The sequence below is a fragment of the Rissa tridactyla genome, unplaced genomic scaffold (genome assembly GCF_028500815.1).
Source record: "Rissa tridactyla isolate bRisTri1 unplaced genomic scaffold, bRisTri1.patW.cur.20221130 scaffold_47, whole genome shotgun sequence".
In the NCBI taxonomy this organism is placed as follows: Eukaryota; Metazoa; Chordata; class Aves; order Charadriiformes; family Laridae; genus Rissa; species Rissa tridactyla.
In genome coordinates this window covers 818,172-832,584 of record NW_026529679.1, presented here as the reverse complement: position 1 = coordinate 832,584, position 14,413 = coordinate 818,172, and the positions used below count along the sequence as shown (strand labels likewise).

At 53.8% G+C, this 14,413-nt stretch overlaps 1 pseudogene; it reads right to left on the bottom strand.

Moving 5' to 3' along the window:
* Window positions 1-9,987: 9,987 nt before the first annotated feature.
* Window positions 9,988-10,913, bottom strand: LOC128903575 (olfactory receptor 14J1-like; annotated as a pseudogene).
* Window positions 10,914-14,413: the final 3,500 nt, after the last annotated feature.

Genomic DNA, 14,413 nt, shown 5'->3' with positions numbered 1-14,413 from the left:
TCCTTTTCAGAGGTGCTCTGGGAAACGGCACCTCTGTTTGCCCTCTGGTTTGCCGAGAGCGTCTCCTCCTTGGCAGGCCCTCGGCACCCCCCTGGCCCCTACCAACCCTTGTGTGAATCCTGTCCAGGTACGGGCAGCGATTGGCACCGCTGAGAGCAGCGGCCACCCTCCCTGCCGGGGCACCCGGGGTGGCAGGTCTCAGGGGGTGGGAGCAGGACTGAGACCCAGCTGCAGGGCAGGGCTTGTGAGAGCCCCCCTCAGGCACCCACCCTGCCCGCCCTGACCATCCCCATCCCCCGCCCCCTTCCAACCCACCAAACAAAAGGAACTCAAAGAAGTCTCCAGGTTAATGAGCAGGTTCTTATGGGGAACAGTAATTACCCAGGCATTCACTGGCCAGGCAAAGAAACAAGGTGCCAGCAGCCTGGAGGATCTTGACACACCTTCTTAGCAGAGCTGCCTGGTGGGCCAGGAAGGGTGATGCTCACCTAGACCTGGTCCTGGCCAACAAGGAAGAGCTGGTCAGGGATGTGATAACAAGTGTCAGCCTTGCTGGAGTGACCAGGAACTAGCGGGCTCCCAGATGCCAAAGAGGAGTGAGGAAGGCCAGCAGAGGAACACGCATGGGTGGCTCCAGAGGAGAAGACTTTTGATGTACTGGGGGGACTGATCCAAGCGGTGCCATGGCAAGCAGCTTTGAAGGGTGAAGGAGCTGGGGAAATCCTATAGGCGTTGCAGCACAGCCTCCTCCAAGCACAAGAATGATGTCTTGGAACGCCCATGAAGGGAAACACTCATCTCAGGAGGCTGCTGGTATAAAGTGACTGGGCGGCAGGGCACAAAGGCAGCACACAGGAGGTGCAAGAGGGGAAGCTGCAGAGGAGGCGTTTGGAAACCTGGCCCCAGGATGGGGGGAGGATGGCAAAGCCAAAGCTCCCAGAGGCTTGAGAGTTGCAGGGATGGGGAGAGGAAGCAAAATGAGCTGGTAGAGGCTCAGAGGGTCATGCGAAATGAGTCGCACTCTGCCTGGAGGCCTGTAACAAGCGGACATTGCAGAGGTTTGCATCTTGACTGTGTGCCTCAGCCTGCACAATGCCAGATGGGCATTCCCCCTGCTGGGGGTGGCTGCGCCAGTCCATCCACATGGGTCTAGAGGGTGCAGACTCTTTCTGAAGACATTCCTGTAATGCAAAAAACGTTTGGATTAATGCAGAACTGGTTTTTCAAAATCAAACATTTCATTCACTTGGCCTCTTTGCTTGGACATCCTTTCATTTTGACTGCACTCCTGAAATCTCTCTAACGAGCCACAGAAGAATTGAAGACTTTAGTCCAGACGGGGCTCCTTTGTGTGTTTTATGTGTTCCTGAACTGCAGATCCTGAAAGACTGAGCAAGCCTCTCGAGAAGTAAAAGAAGCAAACGTCCAGGTTTCTGAGGGTGTTATCAGACCCTGCTGAAGTCCCTCACTAAAAAGACAATGTAGGGAATGAGCAGACAAAGTTCTTTTTGCTGTGGCCTGGTGAAGCAGAAAGTCAGAGACACTTGGTCCGGGAAGAAATGTAAATGTGGAAATCACTGTGAAAGGCCTTGATGTTCTTCACCAAGCAGGATGGCCAAGCCTGGGCGCCCATCCCCTGGGGAGGGATGTCCATTGCCTCTTGAGATGCTCTGGGGTCTTTTTGGGTGATGTGGGAGTGATGAGGTGCCAGGTGCAGGTCAGCAGTAGGACACCTCCCAGGCTCTGTGGAGGGTTGGTGAGGAGGTGACAAGTCACTGGAGCTGTAAGGACTTGGTGTCCTCTCCTGGGCCTCAGTGGAAGAGACAGAAGCCACGGCTGAGCGGACAAGGGTCTCCGTTCTCTCTCCCACACGGCCAATCACTGCTGCTCGGAGACACTCAGTCTTCGGAAGAGGCCTTGAGCATTTTGGATCTTCCAGGTGCTTTTTATGATGTTCCTCACATTCTCCAGCACTCGTGGTGAGCTTTCTGGGACATAACAGGGCCTTTTTGACCATCTCTTAGGGAATGGTTGTCTTTTTATGACCATCTGTGCAGAAAGAGGAGCAACAGAAAAGCACCAAATATATCCAAACGGATGCCAAGTGAAGTGTCAGGAAGAACCAGGTGAGCTCCCCCCCTGCCTGTGGCTTCCTGGCGAGGAGTCTGTCCTGAGAAGGGGATCCAGCCTCTGCCACTCTCCAGAGAGGGCAGCAGTGTCCATGCCAGCTGGGGACACAAAGGATGACCTTTGCAAGACCACCCTTCATCTGAAACACTTCAGATCCCTGTGGACTAGGTGTCATGCTCTATATTGCAAATTCTCATGCCACTGGCATTGCCCAGATGTGGACTGCTCCAGTGCAGACATTTCTGTTTTGGCAGAGGAATGCTTCTCTTGCTGTAGTGGTAACTGATATTCTTAGGGAACTCACACAAACACTTGAAGGACAATGGAAGGATTACCACCTTGGTGGCCCTCCCTGGTGGGCTGGTTCCTGTTTGCCCTTGTCTCACTGTCACTGGGCAGGGTGTGGTGTAAAAGGTGCTGAGCAGAGCAGGACAATCACTTCTCCTGGCTGTGCTCCTGCTCATAGAGCCCCGGAAGCTGTTGGCCACCTTTGCTGCTGGCTCATGTTTTGACAAGGAAACTCAAGGAGCCCCAGGACCGTTTCCACAGAGGTGCTGCCCAGCCACGCAGCCCCTGGCCTCTGTCCCTGCAGCCTGTCATTCCCCTGCTCAGGCCTCGGCTCTTTTGACAAGATGTATGCAAGAGCTGCTCTTTGCTTTCTCCAGTCATGATGGCCTTCCAAAACGGATCAGAGCAGCCCTGCTCTGACATCAGCCTGGTCTCTCAACTGCCTTGGATTCATCCCATCTGGTCCAATGGACTACCAAAGGTTGACCTTACCCATGTAGCCCCTGACTTGATCTACATCCACTGCTGGATTTCCTGTGGCGTTCTGCCTCTTAGGCACATGGAACTGGGAGACCTTGCTGGTGAAGATGCAGGCCAAGAGTACCTCGTACCTATCTACACCTACTCTTTGCAAATTCAGCCGTGACCACACATTATCTTTGTTTCTTCTTTAGCTGTTCCTGAAAGAGCAAGAGCTCACCGTTGTGCACCTCACAAGTGTCAACTCTACGGGAGCTTTGGCTTTTCTAAAATCACGGAATCACGGAATCACGGAATCTTCAGAGTTGGAAGGGACCTCTAGAGATCATCTAGTCCAACTCCCCTGCTAGAGCAGGATTGCCTAAAGCACATCCCTCAGGACTGCATCCAGGCGGGTCTTGAAAATCTCCAGAGAAGGGGACTCCACAACCTCCCTGGGCAGCCTGTTCCAGTGCTCTGTCACCCTCACTGTAAAGAAGTTTTTCCGTGTATTTGAACGGAACTTCCTATGTTCTAGCTTGTGCCCATTGCCCCTTGTCCTGTCACTGGGAACCATTGAAAAGAGCCTGGCTCCGTCCTCCTTAAACCCACCCTTTAGATACTTGTAAACATTAATCAGGTCCCCCCTCAACCTTCTCTTCTCCAGGCTAAAGAGTCCCAGCTCTTTCAGCCTTTCCTCATAAGGGAGGTGCTCCAGTCCCATAATCATCTTGGTTGCCCTACGCTGGACTCGCTCCAGTAGTTCCCTGTCCCTCTTGAACTGGGGAGCCCAAAACTGGACACAGTACTCCAGTTGTGGCCTCACCAGTGCAGAGTAGAGGGGAAGAATGACCTCCCTCGACCTACTGGCCACAGTCTTCCCTATGCAGCCCAGGATGCCATTGGCCTTCTTGGCGACAAGGGCACATTGTTGGCTCATGGATAATTTGCTGTCTACCAGGACCCCCAGGTCCTTCTCCTCAGAGCTGCTTCCCAGCATGTCCGCCCCTAACATATACTGGTGTTTGGCATTCTTCCTTCCCAGGTGCAGGACCCTACACTTGCTTTTGTTGAAAGAAAATCAACTCTATTTCTCAATTCTTCCTTTGTTTTCATCCTTGCAGCCACCTCTTCATGCTTCCTTTTTTCTATGGAGCTTCCCCATGAGTTTCTTCTTTCCCCCAGCTCTTCTTCTGATAGCTCTGCTTGTTGTCCTGACTATGGGTATGACCACACTCTGGTACGTGAAAGACACTGTCCTTGCAGACCACTGTACTGCAGACCCTCTGCTGCCCTTCTGTGCTGCTCACACGGGCTCCTCCCAGAAAAGTCACAAGACTAGGCCAAAGTCTGCTCCTCTGAGGTCTGTCACCTGCACTCTTCTATTCCCCTTCCCCTTGGGAGGTGAGACCCAACTATGTCATGCTTGCGACAGCCAGGGTTGACACTGGTTTTCACATCCATGTCCAGCTCTTCCTTCTTTGAGAGTAACAGCTGCAGATGAGTGTCACCTTTGTAGACCACTCTGGCAGCCGTGCTAGAAAGGCCTGTATCTCAAGCTGTGCCTTGAGCAAGACCCTCCAGAAACATCCGGAACTACTTGAATGCTCTTGTGGTCTCCTTCCACTGAATTCCAGTGTAATTAAACTCCCCAAGGGACTTTAATAGGTTCTTTGTCTCCCAGATCGATGTCACTCATACCAGGATCTCCTCTGACCCTCACCCACCAGGGCTCACCCCACTTCTTCATCCCAGAGAGGAGCGCCACACATTTCTGCAGCTCCTTCACACGGAGGGAAAGACCTTCCTGATTCTTCTGGCCTCCTGATCATCCTGTACCCACCCATGACAGCAGCCCAGGCATGTGAGCTGTCCCAGCACCCCTCAGCTCTTATTCCCTCCAAGTGGAAGGAAGAGGTTGCCCACACAGCTCCAGCTCCTCCTCTCTGTGCCCGAGGCTGAAGGCATCAGGGGGGCATGGCTGGGCTGCAGCACCTCAGCTGTGGCACATTTGGGCTGAGAGCAGACTTGCCTCAGGGAAGCCTGCTCCCAAGGCCCCAGGACTTTTCTTATGTGCTGGAGTGGATGGCAGATAGTCGTATGAAGAAGAAATGAGGTTCTCTCAAAGAGAACAAAGCCTCCTTTCCGAAGAGGCAGAGAGAATCAGAGCTCAGCAGTTAGTCTGAGCAGGAGAGGGCTTTGCTGTCTGTTGTGTCTCTGCAGCCCTGAGGGCCTGTGCTGGAGGTGAAGCTGATCTCAGGAAGGAAGACCACTGACGGTCAGACAGCGGAGCTCTGCCAAAAAAACTGAAAAGTTTATAAACGTTTTTAAAAGTAAGAGTACGACCTCATCAGCTGAAAAAGTTGAGTACTTGAAAAAAATTTTCATTGTTTTCCCATGAAATCAAAATGAGGAGATTTCTGGATGTGCATTAACAAGGGGAGAGCTATTGACCTTCCAAACCAGAACTCTATTTGCATTGTCTGTGCTCCCTCTCAGGCTGTGCATTTAATCTCCCTCATCTTTCACATATTTCCACCTCTCCCAACTAAACTGACTGTGTCTGAAGTCACCTTTCCAGCAGCTCATTGACACAGAAGCACTTGCGATGGCTCTCTAGATTTCCCTTCCCCTTCCTCTTTCATCATTCAGACACCTCTCAACAGTCCAGTTGCTGCTTTGAGCTTCAGGGAGTCAAAAGCTTGCCTATCTTCCAGTAGTCTGCCTCATTCTGTCTTTAGCACAATCTTTAGCTGTGCTGAGTTGATAATTTTTTACCTCTCTAAAACATTTCTTGCATGGTTATGCCTTGTGGAAGGTGAACCTCATTGGTGGCAGATTGTACTTGGCACACAGCTGAGGAGTGTTTTTTTTTAAAAGTGAATTCTATCATGTTTTTTTGTTGGTTTAAAAATAAAAACATCCCTGTTTGCCTGTGTGCAGCAGGTCTCTGAGGAAAGCAGGTGGGAGCTGGTGCAAAGGAGCTGGAACATCCAGCTGCAGGCTGCGGTGGAGAAGTGTGATGGAGGGAAAAAGGATACAAGTCCCAGGTGGCCGATGAGAGCCATGGTGGGGTTGGGGAGGCGAGGAGAAAGGTTGGCCATCGTGTCTCAGACCTCAAGGGACAGCTTCTACCACCAGTCCAGATCTCCTTAGGAGAGACCCTGGATCCATATCAATCAGAGAATGCTTCTGTCACCTCTTCCGTGCCCTGGGACGGCAGATCCTGTCCCTCCCGCATGGCTCAGGGCTCTTCCTTGGGCAGTGGCATCTGGGGAGTGTGATGCTGAGTGAAGGACACCGGTGGGTCAGTGCCCAGCCTTGCTGGGGGTGTGCAAGGAGGCCAAGAGGCCCCCCCACGGCCTTAGGACAAGATGTCTCCTTATAGGCCTTGGTGGCAGAGACCATTGCTGTGCCCCAGGGGACAAAGACTTGCGTTCTCTTGGTGACTTCCAGCCTTGCCAGTGCCCTTTGCCATCTCCACCACAGCTTGTCCTATCCTGTCCCACAGCTGCTTCTTTTTCCCTGCAGGCTGGAGACACCCATCTCCCTTCCCCACCTTGCTCTCACCCTGGCAGTTCCAGACACTCACTGACGTCTGTCCACCCTCACACTCTGCTCCTTGACACACAAAGACATGGACTCATCTCAGACTCCTTCTGCAGGACTTGTGGAAAGGGATCCTGCTGCTGCAGGAAATACAATGGCTTCCATAGGATGGAGGATACCAGCTTGCCAGAGAGTGATGGGCATCACACAGTCACCATGCCCATCCAAATCCAGGACTGGGGTTAGGGGCCCAGGTATCTTGGCTCTGCCAGACATCTCTCCAATAAGTCAGGAAATCTCAACCCAGGGAAAAGAAATCGAAGGCATTTCACTGCTGGGAAGGCAAATGCTGGCTGAAGCCTTTGGACCATTACTGTGGATGTCCCACCACCTACGGAAGAGTCCAGGAAAGTTTCCAGGAAGAAGAGACCTCTCAGGCACCAAACACAGCCACAAGCCTCATCCTGGCCTAAAAATGTGACAGAAGGAAATGACTTCACAAACCCCAGATGATGAGCCTGCTGCTGGACAATCATGTGCCCAAGGAACCATAACCTCAGAAGCAACCTCTAGCTGCTGGCATGTTCCATACATGCTGGCATGGTCCATCCTGTGTGTTGCATTCATACCCATGCTGCTGGCATGTCCCGTACTTGGGACCTCACAGGAACCAAGCCTGGTCATCAACCCTCTGCTGGCCTAAGGGGTGCTCTGGAACACAGGCCTTCAAACACCCAGGAGCTTGCTCATGGTCTCTCAGGTCCTCAGGCGGCAGCACCCTCACAACTGCCATTCAGGCCATTCGCCTGCTGCGGGGCTATCAAGGACTCAGGCAGACGTGACCTCCAAATCAATAGCTGCCTGCTTCTGGCCTATCAGAGGTTGTGGCAGCACTGACCTCCTAACCAACATCCACACCATGTGCCTGCTGCTGGCCTGTCAGGTACTCATGGAGAAAGGACCTCGTTGGCACCAAACCCAGCCTTGAGCCGGGGGTTGGCCTGCCACCTGCAGAGGCAGGGGTGACCCCAAAATGAGCATCCAAAGCAGATGCCCGCTGTTATAGCAGCGGTGACCTCACAATAACATGCCAGACCTTGGCCTGCTGCTGGCCTGTTGGGTTCTCAGGCAGAAGGGACCTCACAAGCATCTACCCGAGACGTTGCTGGACTGCCATGTCCTCACAGAATCATGTAGATTGAAAGGGATCTTTGGAGATCGTCTAGTTCAATCCCCCTGCCCTAGAGGGAGTCAGCCAGAGCAGGTCACTTAAGATAACCTCCAGGCTGGTTTTTAGTATCTCCACAACAGGACACTCCACAGCCTCTCAGGGCACCCTGTGCCAGGGTCATGTGCCCTTGATGCCAAAACCTGTTTTCTTGAGTTCAGTTGGAATTTCTTATTTTTGAGGATTGGGGCTTATCTGGGGATGGTGAGGGATGTGGGCTTCTTCAACCTGGTGAACCTCCTCCAGTGAGGGTCACCGTCCAAAAGGGATAACCTCACTCCAAGTATGGGAGAGAGATGGATGGCATATGATAGATGTAAACACATGGGAGGATTTGGCTGAAGAGATTCTTAGCCTGCTGAAAGACCAGGGCATTCTTCCAACTGCCTGAAGCTCAAAGCAGCACCTGGGGAGTTTAGAGGGATGTGCCTGAGCGAGGAGTAAGGGGACGGGGAAACTGGAGAGCAAGGGGAAGGCCGGCCCTGCTGCCCCATTATCGGTCTGATGGCCCCACCGTGCTGGAACCGCATGGGACAGGTGTGCTCAAGGGTGGGGAGACATGGCCCTGGCAAAGTATCCTCGCAGCCCTCAGGGCTCTGTCCCCCTCAGCCCTCCTCTTTTGGTGGCCTCCCGCAGTGCTTGGGCCACAGATGGTCTGTGTCCCCTCAGTGGCAGCCCCTCTCCCCAGGCCAGCACAAGAGTCCTGCTCCAGGCACAGAGCAGCCTGCCCAGAGTGGGGGCCTGCAGACAGAGGTTTCTCCTTCTCATGGATTCCTCCCTGCAGGCACAGAAATGCTCCCTAGCTCTTCTCCAGGGACACCCCTTCTCCTGGGACAGCCTTTCCCCAGGTGAGCGTGTCCAGGCTGGCCTGGCTGGACATTCCTGGTTCCCACCCCGTGCTCCCTGCAGGGCCCTGAGCTGGCGGTGCTGCTCTGCAGAGGGAGGGGGCTGTGGTGCCCTGGGGCCATGGGGTGCCCCTGCACTGGCCATGCTGGTCAGGATGGGGAGCAAGCCAGCCAGAAAGGGATCACTGCTGCTGAGCCCCCTTCCATCTTCCCTCATTGCTCAGTAGCCAAGGACAGGGCTTGGCAGGACAATGGGATGTCTCCAGTGTCTCAAAGGGCAGGGAAGAGCTGCCCTAGATCAATCCCACTGGTTTTCCAGGACACTGGGCTGAACCATTGTTTAGTCTTATGTGTCTTTTGCCTGCTGGATCCTGGCATTGCAGGAGCCTCATTAGCCCATGGGCTCTTCAGGTTCACCTTTCCTTCAAGGACACTCCGCCTTGGATGGTCACTCATTTGATGAGGTGCCAATCACTGCTCATCCAGACTCACGTACTTTTCTGGGAGATCCCCTGAGCTCTCCTGGCAACTCCAGGTTCCTCTCCAAGATAGCATTGGCCATCGGCCCCACCACAAGTGGGACAATACCAGGAAGGATAAGCAAAAACCATTTGCACTCTGCTTGGACATGTGCCACCAAGAAGGGAGCTCTAGCTCCAGCCTTTCATCCCTAACAGATTCCCATGCAACTCTGACCCTAGAACACCATGAGGACTTTTCATGGAACAGTTCCTTGGGTGTGTTCCTGATACCAGCTTTGGAAGAGTCATTCAGCCTCTGCCCCTGCCTTGAGGAGTCCCCTCTGACACAGTGGTTCACATGGCCTGTTCCTGCCTGCAGCCACAGGGGTGCCACTGTAGAGACAACAGGACTGTCACAAGGTACACGAGGCCTTAGGGGGAACACAAAGGCAAGGGCACAGCAGGACAGTGGGGATGTGAGGAGAGACCAGCACTGGAAAGGCCACGTCCTGCTGCTGTCCTTGGCCATGGCTCCAGGGAAGCAGCAGCCCCGACTCGCAGGCGGCACAAACAGAGTGCCCAGCGAGGCAGCCAGGGGCAGCCCCAAGGGACCCAGGGGCTGATCCTCCATGGGGCAGATGAGCATTTGCCTCCTGAACCCCTCCTGCATGCTGGGGCTGCTCACCCAGCTCCAGAGGAGAAGTAAAGAGATGGGAGGTGAGACAAATAGTTTTTTTCCATGTTTCTTTATTGAGCTTTTTTAAAAAGGGAGCCTGGATCCATATATAAATAAGATCTTTGGGTCAAGGAAAAAAGAAGTAGAAGGCCAAGAATAATAACATCACAGGTCTCCAACAAAAAAAAACAACACATAAAAACAAAGAAACAAACCAAACCAAAATAAAACAAAAACAAAACCAAAAAAAATCCCACAAAGAGAAAGTAAAGAAACATATGAAAAAAAGTTCATCCTGGCTTTTCCTGAGATACAGTGGAACCCCATTGGCATAATGGGCGCCTTATTAATCTAAAGGAGATGGGATCCCAATAGCTTCCTCAGGGCGTCCTTGAGCTCTTTGTTCCTCATGCTGTAGATGAGGGGGTTCACTGCTGGAGGCACCACTGAGTACAGCACTGCCACCACCAGATCCAGGGATGACCATGAGATGGACGGGGGCTTCAAGTGAGCAAATAATCCAGTGCTGACAAGCAGGGAGACCACGGCCAGGTGAGGGAGGCACGTGGAAAAGGCTTTGTGCCGTCCCTGCTCAGAGGGGATCCTCAGCACGGCCCTGAAGATCTGCACATAGGACAGCACGATGAACACAAAACAAAAAAAGCTAAAGAACAACCTAATACAAGAAGCCAAACTTCCCTGAGGTAGGAATGTGAGCAGGAGAGCTTGAGGATCTGGGGGATCTCACAGAAGAACTGGTCCACAGCATTGCCCTGGCAGAGGGGCAGGGAAAATGTACTGGCCGTGTGCAGCAGAGCATTGAGAAACCCACTGGCCCAGGCAGCTGCTGCCATGTGGACGCAAGCTCTGCTGCCCATCAGGGTCCCGTAGTGCAGGGGTTTGCAGATGGCAACATAGCGGTCATAGGACATGACAGTGAGAAGATAAAACTCTGCTGACATAAAAAAGAAAAAGAGAAAGACCTGTGCTACACATCCCCAGTAGGAGATGGCCCTGTTGTCCCACAGGGAATTGGCCATGGATTTGGGGACAGTGGTGGAGATGCAGCCAAGGTCGAGGAGGGCGAGGCTGAGGAGGAAGAAGTACATGGGGGTGTGGAGGCGGTGGTCACAGGCGATGGTGGTGATGATGAGGCCGTTGGCCAGGAGGGCAGCCAGGTAGATGCCCAGGAAGAGCCCGAAGTGCAAGAGCTGCAGCTCCTGTGTGTCTGCGAATGCCAGGAGGAGGAACTGGCTGATGGAGCTGCTGTTGGACATGTGCTTAGTCCGTGCATGGGGGTCTGTTTAAAGAGGAGAAGACATTCAAAACTTAAGGCAGACTTCGTTGATCCCATCCTATTCCTTTTTCCAAAATTTTCCCCAAAATGACTTCTCTTTCCATGGAATAATTTCATTCAGACCCTTTCTGTGAGATCAGCTTTGTGCTGCTGAGGGCAGTATCTTTGTAGGGGCAGAGATCCAGATGTTGATTTCCAATACTCCCTGGGTTATTCACCTCTAAAAGAAACAGAGTTGGATTTTCAATTCCTTCTCCTCAGCTGAGAGATGAATTTTTGTGTCCCATCACCCACCCAGACAACCCAGAGCAGAAGTTTGGAAGAAGAGGGTCCTTCCCTTTCAGGTAGCCCCTGCCGTGCTGTGCTTCTTGAAAAGTCTCCTGTGAATGTCCTGCAGTGATCTGCAGCTGTGAGCAGCTCTCACCCACGCAGCACCCTCTCAATAGCAGGACCCTTCCCTGCTGCGTCCCCACATGCCCATGGGGTCTCGCCAGGCTGGATGAGAGCTGACCCTGCAGGTGGGGGGAGGTGGGGGGTGTGATGCTGAGTGAAGGACACCGGTGGGACAGTGCCCAGCCTTGCTGGGGGTGTGCAAGGAGGCCAGGAGGCGCCCCCCAAGTGCCTTAGGACAACATGTCTCCTCACAGGCCTTGGTGGCAGAGACCATTGCTGTGCCCCAGGGGACAAAGACTTGCATTCTCTTGGTGACTTCCAGCCTTTCCAGTGCCCTTTGCCATCTCCACCACAGCTTGTCCTATGCTGTCCCACAGCTGCTTCTTTTTCCCTGCAGGCTGGAGACACCCATCTCCCTTCCCCACCTTGCTCTCACCCTGGCAGTTCGACACTCACTGACGTCTGTCCACCCTCACACTCTGCTCCTTGACACACAAAGACATGGACTCATCTCAGACTCCTTCTGCAGGACTTGTGGAAAGGGATCCTGCTGCTGCAGGAAATACAATGGCTGCCATAGGATGGAGGATACCAGCTCGCCAGACAGTGATGGGCATCACACACTCGCCATGCCCACCCCCATCCAGGACTGGGGTTAAGTGCCCAGGCATCTTGGCTCTGCTGGAAATCCCTCCAGTGAGTCCAGAAATCCCAACCCAGGGAAGAGAAATCCCAAGACACTTCACTGCTGAGAAGGGAAAAGCTGGCTGAAGCCCTGGGACCATTAGTGTGGACGTCCCAACACCTATGGAAGAGTCCAGGAAAGTTTCCAGGAAGGAGAGACCTCACAGGCACCAAACACAGGCACAAGCCTCATTCTGGCCTAAAAAGGTATGCAGAAGGAAATGACCTCACAAACACAGACCCCAGTCATGAGCCTGCTGCTGGACAATCATGTGCCCAAGGAACCATAACCTCAGAAGCAACCTCTAGCTGCTGGCATGTTCCATACATGCTGGCATGGTCCATCCTGTGTGTTACATTCATACCCATGCTGCTGGCATGTCCCGTACTTGGGACCTCACAGGAACCAAGCCTGGTCATCAACCCTCTGCTGGCCTAAGGGGTGCTCTGGAACACAGGCCTTCAAACACCCAGGAGCTTGCTCATGGTCTCTCAGGTCCTCAGGCAGCAGCACCCTCACAACTGCCATTCAGGCCATTCGCCTGCTGCGGGGCTATCAAGGACTAGGGCAGACGTGACCTCCAAATCAATAGCTGCCTGCTTCTGGCCTATCAGAGATTGTGCCAGCACTGACCTCCTAACCAACATCCACACCATGTGCCTGCTGCTGGCCTGTCAGGTACTCATGGAGAAAGGACCTCGTTGGCACCGAACCCAGCCTTGAGCCTGGGGTTGGCCTGCCACCTGCAGAGACAGGGGTGACCCCAAAATGAGCATCCAAAGCAGATGCCCACTGTTAGAGCAGCGGTGACCTCACAATAACATGCCAGACCTTGGCCTGCTGCTGGCCTGTTGGGTTCTCAGGCAGAAGGCACATCACAAGCATCTACCCAAGACATTGCTGGACTGCCATGTCCTCACAGAATCATGTAGGTTGAAAGGGATCTTTGGAGATCGTCTAGTTCAATCCCCCTGCCCTAGAGGGAGTCAGCCAGAGCAGGTCACTTAAGATAACCTCCAGGCTGGTTTTTAGTATCTCCACAACAGGACACTCCACAGCCTCTCAGGGCAGCCTGTGCCAGGGTCATGTGCCCTTGATGCCAAAACCTGTTTTCTTGAGTTCAGTTGAAATTTCTTATTTTTGAGGATTGGGGCTTAGCACATCTAGCCCTGTCTGGGGATGGTGAGGGACGTGGGCTTCTTCGACCTGGTGAACCTCCTCCAGTGAGGGTCACTGTCCAAAAGGGATAACCTCACTCCAAGTATGGGAGAGAGATGGATGGGATATGATAGATGTAAACACATGGAAGGATTTGGCTGAAGAGATTCTTAGCCTGCTGAAAGACCAGGGCATTCTTCCAGCTGCCCGAAGCTCAAAGCAGCACCTGGGGAGTTTAGAGGGATGTGCCTGAGCGAGGAGTAAGGGGACGGGGAAACTGGAGAGCAAGGGGAAGGCCAACCCTGCTGCCCCATTAACGGTCCAATGGCCCCACTGTGGTGGAACCGCATGGGACAGGTGTGGTCAAGGGTGGGGAGACATCGTCCTGGCAAAGTATCCTCGCATCCCTCAGGGCTCTGTCCCCCTCAGCCCTCCTCTTTTGGTGGCCTCCCGCAGTGCCTGGGCCACAGATGGTCTGTGTCCCCTCAGTGCCAGCCCCTCTCCCCAGGCCAGCACAAGAGTCCTGCTCCAGGCACAGAGCAGCCGGCCCAGAGTGGGGGCCTGCAGAAAGAGGTTTCTCCTTCTCATGGATTCCTCCCTGCAGGCACAGAAATGCTCCCTAGCTCTTCTCCAGGGACACCCCTTCTCCTGGGACAGCCTTTCCCCAGGTGAGCGTGTCCAGGCTGGCCTGGCTGGACATTCCTGGTTCCCACCCTGTGCTCCCTGCAGGGCCCTGAGCTGGCGGTGCTGCTCTGCAGAGGGAGGGGGCTGTGGTGCCCTGGGGCCATGGGGTGACCCTGCACTGGCCATGCTGGTCGGGGTGAGGAGCAGACCCAGCCAGAAAGGGATCACTGGTGCTGAGCCCCCTTCCATCTTCCCTCCTGGCTCAGTAAGAAAGGGCCAGGCTGGGAAGGACCAAGGGGTGTCTCCAATGTCACAAAGGGCAGGGAAAGCCTCTGGAGCTTTCCAAGTGTCCTGAACCACTCTCCAGTCTTCTGTCCCTTTACCTGCTGGCTCCTCACAGCCTCTCCTGGCATTGAAGGGCCCTTGTTTGCCTTTGGGCAAGAACTACATGGGGTGTGGAGGCGGTGGTCACAGGCAATGGCGGTGATGATAAGGCCGTTGGCCAGGAGGGCAGCCAGGTAGATGCCCAGGAAGAGCCCGAAGTGCAAGAGCTGCAGCTCCCGTGTGTCTGCAAATGCCAGGAGGAGGAACTGGCTGATGGAGCTGCCGTTGGACATCTG